This window comes from Spinacia oleracea, chromosome 3 (assembly GCF_020520425.1).
Source record: "Spinacia oleracea cultivar Varoflay chromosome 3, BTI_SOV_V1, whole genome shotgun sequence".
NCBI lineage: Eukaryota > Viridiplantae > Streptophyta > Magnoliopsida > Caryophyllales > Amaranthaceae > Spinacia > Spinacia oleracea.
This window is the reverse complement of record NC_079489.1, coordinates 14,494,861-14,499,312: the sequence shown is the minus strand read 5'-3', so window position 1 is coordinate 14,499,312 and position 4,452 is coordinate 14,494,861. Positions and strand designations below refer to the sequence as shown.

The following is a 4,452-nucleotide window of genomic DNA, read 5'->3' as shown; positions in this document are numbered from 1 at the left end:
GAGGAGCAGTAAGCTGGAAAAGTGCTAAGCAAAGCACCATTGCGGATTCTACAACTGAAGCGGAGTACATTGCTGCACATGAAGCAGCAAAGGAAGCTATATGGCTAAGGAAGTTCATAGGAGAACTTGGTGTAGTCCCCTCCATTAAAGGACCAATAGCCCTGTATTGTGATAATAACGGAGCTATTGCACAGGCAAAAGAGCCTAGACACCACCAGAGAGTCAAGCATGTACTTCGTAGATTTCACCTTCTACGAGAGTTCGTTGAAAGAAAAGAAGTCGAGATAAGCAAAATTGGAACTGATGACAACATATCAGATCCATTAACTAAACCTCTGCCGCAGGCGAAGCACAACTCGCACACTGCAGCTATGGGAATCAAGCATATTGGAGAATGGCTTTGATGTCTCTGTTTAATGTTTTAAAGTTTTAGAGTTTAAATCTTTGTAAAACATTATTGGTTAATCATTCACAATAAATGAAAAGAATTCATTTTTCCATTTAATTTGTGGTTTATTAAATGATGAGTCCCTTCAATTTGACGATATATTCAAGATAGACTGTCAGGACCAGTCCTGTGACTAAGAAATGTCTATCAAGTGAACTTGAATGTCAAAGGTTGAAAATGGTCCCTAATCGGAGTTTTCTATAAAATTGGACGCATAGAAAACGTTAGACGATTAGAATGCAAGATGACTAGTAGTTCTGTTTCTTGAACTATGTGGACATGGCAATGTCATAATCATTTGCATAGATACTTACTTTGGGAAGACTAGTATCGGACGAGACCTATGAAACTTTACTGTAAGAGATGAAAGTCTGTCATAAGTAAATTTCATTAAATTATTAGACACTAAATCCTCAATACCTGAGTGATTTGAAGATTACTTGTTTGAGAACTGGTTGCTTTGACGTTGACCAACCGTCGCACCGTAAAAGGAGGCTATAAAGGCAACGCTCAGGTAATCACCTATCAAACGAAGTCTAATCTCAAGATCGCAAGATTGGGATTGTCCTCCCATAAATCGGGATGAGATGCTTAAAAGTTGTACAAGGCCACTCGGAGAGCTAGAAACTGTGAAATGCATGGCCGTGCTCGGATGAATCATAGGCTATGATTATCTGTTTATTTGATCAGTTGAACTCTGAAACCGAGGAACACCTCTGGACATAATAAGGATGACAACTCTTACCTTATGTTCAAGAGCAAGCATCGAGCGACAAAGGAATTAGGAAATGCACACTTGTCCCTAAGGACAAGTGGGAGACTGAAGGAAATAATGCCCTTGGTCCAAGTATGCATTCTATGTTAAGTCTAATAAATGCGGTTCAGTATTAATTAACAAGTTAATAATTCAGTGAGATCAAGTGAGCTGAATGCCTAGCTAGAGGCCGCTTCAGTTCAAGTGGAATTAATGATATTAATCCACAGCTTACTCTTGACTGAACCCGTAGGGTCACACAAATAGTACGTAAACGGATCAAGTATTTAATAGCATTAAATACTCCATCTATGAATATTCGGAACCGACGGATCTTGGTTTCAGTGGGAGCTAAGATCGTCACAGGCAAGGAATGAATACTCCGGAAACGATGATATTGCCGGAAACGGAAATATGGATCGTATCGGAAATATAAATATTATCCAAGTCGTAGATGTTGCCGGAAACGGAAACATGGTACGTGTTGGAAAATATTATCGGAAATGGAAATATTGCCAGAATCGGAAATATTGCCGGAAACGGAAATATTGTCAGAATCGGAAATATTACCGGAATCGGAAAATAATTCCGGAAACGGAAATATTAAATATTTGTTCGAAACGGAAATTAATTCCGGAATCGGAAATATTAAATATTGTTCGTATCGGAAATGAATTCCGGAATCGGAAAATTTAATCGGAAGCGCATCGTACGAATAAGCATCGGACGAGGCCTGCCGGACGAGGCCCAGCACGAAGCCAGGCCATCGCCCAGCAAGCCAAGCGCGCCGCACAAACAGCCACGCCAGGCCCATCGCAAGGCCAGGCCCAGCAGGCTGCGCGCAGCGCGCACAGCGCGCACAGCACGCGCAGCGCACAGCGCGCACAGCGCGCACAGCGCGCACAGCACGCGCAGCGCGCAGCGCGTGCGAGCGCTGAGTGGGCTGCTGCTCGCGCGCACGCATGGGGCCCATCGTGGCTGCCGTGCGTGTGTGTGCAAGTGTTTGTGTTCGTGCACGTTTCCTAAAACATGCAGAGTTCGGTTAATGATTAAATTCCTAATTCTATTTGATAAATTAATTAAATTAGAGTTCTTGTAGGATTCTAGGTTTAATTAATTTGTATCTGAATAGGATTTCGATTCCCTTTCCATACCGCTATAAATATGAGGCTAGGGCTCACAATTTATAACAAAAAGTTTCAAAGTATTCAAAGTGAGTTTTTGAGAGAAAAATTCAGTCACACATTTGCCTATAAAGTGCCGAAAATAATAGTACCTTAAGGGCGATTCTAGTTGGTCAATCTTAAGGCGGATCCGGACGTGCTGTGGACTATCTACGGAGGGACGACACTTGGAGTCCTAAAGACTTGTTCTTGTTCGGTTCGGGCGCAGCTAGGGAAGGCACGCAACAAAGAGTATGCATCTAATCTATGCTAAATGATTATGTGTAAATAATATGTTTTCCTGGGTTTATGGTTTTTCCGCATGATTTATGAATTGTCATATGTATCATAACCTAACAATTTCTACATGAGTGGTATTTTGACAAACGTTTTTTTGTTCAATAGTCAAAGTTCGTCATTCCTCACCCGTTAGCAGAAAAGTACGTAAAACAATCAATGGGAAAAAAGTGGAACAATTTCAAGGGAGAAGTCAAACTTGATTGCTGTGAACCACACCTTGAAAATATAACAAATATTATTAAAGCTAAGCCTGATTTTGTGCCCGAGGAGCAATAGCGTTATCTGGTAACTTATTGGAATTCTCCTAAAGGCAAGGTAAACTTTTTGTAATTTTACATTTAGTTTAGCTTATCAAGATATATTTACCTTGCCTCTCCTCTATGTGATCTTTTGATTTCATGCATACATAGGAAAGATCTGAAAAAAATCGAAAAAGTCGTGAGGTACAAGTTATGGCTCATACTGGTGGATCGAAAAGCTTTGCGTGTTATGCTGATGACAAGGTATGAGGTATTACATCTTGCAAGGTTACCTTTTTAATACTCATTTTTTGTTAAAAAAAAATCGAATTAGTGACCAATATACATATCTATGTTACAAGACTATCAATGGGGCAACACCGTCAAGAGCTATGGTGTTCTTGGATACTCATAAGGAACGTAAAATTGTGCCAACACCAATGGATGAAAAGTCAAAACAAGCTGTGGTTAGAAACATGCATTTTATTTTAGCTGATTATTGAATTGCTTTTTAAATCATATTAGAACAATGGGTGATTGTTTGTTGGTATATGTGTCCACTGTTTAATAGGAACTGATAAATGGCAAGTTAAGTAAACTTCCAAATGGTGTTGAGGAAACAAATGGCAAGGTTGCATGGGAAGGTGACATATATTCCCAAGTAATGAGTATTATTGTAGGCCCAGAAAAAAGGGTCAAGTTCGTGGTCTGGGTAGATGTCCAAAGTCCTTGTCTTCTGTTTCATCTAATCAAGAAAGAGATTACCATGATGATCATGACATATGTGATGAAAGAATCCAATTTTTAGAGTGTGAACTCAAAAGAGTGCAAGAAAAATCGGCACAATTAGAGAAAGACAATGCTGAATCTCTAGCTCAGATGAAAGAGGATGTCAAGTTGTTAAAGGCATTGTTGCTAGGTAGAAGAGTTCTTGATGTCAGCACTTAGTGAACAGGTATTTTTAAATTTATATTTGGATACTTATTTCTAAATTTACCATTATATTGTTTCAATAATAGGATCTTTGTTTTTCAGGTTATTTTTTATCAAGTGGGGTGAATTTGTCGATTATTTGTGAAGCTTGAATCTGATTTTTGCTGATTTTTGCTGATTTTTGCTGATTTTGGAAGTTATGAAGAGCATAAATAGCCTTTGAAATGGCTATTTGGATCATGTGTAATCAGTTTTGAAGTTGTTCAAAGATGTAACAAGTTTTTTTTGGTACCTTGGATGATGATGTAACAACGATTATTCATATCTATTAAATTTATAATTATCTTCCTTATACTATACATTTGTGTATTGTTGTGTGGGAGCTGAAATATATTTTATGTATTATGGAAGCTAGCAATTGATTTGAAAACATCAAGGGAGCATGTGATATAAGCTTTATATTTACTACAAGATTGTTTTTTTTAAAAACAGTCTTTAGTGGCATATATTCGACCCTTTACAGGCGAATCAAATAAATCCCACTAGATGTTCTCCCGACATTGGATCTAGCGGCACATAGGTAAAAGCCGCTAAAGGTTTTACTGGCATTTTTAA

General features: G+C 38.6%; 1 long non-coding RNA gene across 4 annotated transcripts; it reads left to right on the top strand.

The window, feature by feature from the left end:
- Nucleotides 1–2,826: 2,826 nt before the first annotated feature.
- On the top strand, nucleotides 2,827–4,246 carry LOC110798338 (uncharacterized). Of its 4 annotated transcripts, none has more exons than XR_008931394.1 (5): nucleotides 2,827–2,980; nucleotides 3,076–3,168; nucleotides 3,267–3,371; nucleotides 3,476–3,840; nucleotides 3,924–4,246. It is a non-coding gene; the product is annotated as an uncharacterized lncRNA (long non-coding RNA). The 4 variants fall into 4 exon arrangements; XR_008931393.1 differs by having other exon boundaries at nucleotides 3,076–3,175; nucleotides 3,476–3,859; nucleotides 3,940–4,245; XR_008931392.1 differs by having other exon boundaries at nucleotides 3,940–4,244.
- The last annotated feature ends 206 nt before the right edge of the window (nucleotides 4,247–4,452 follow it).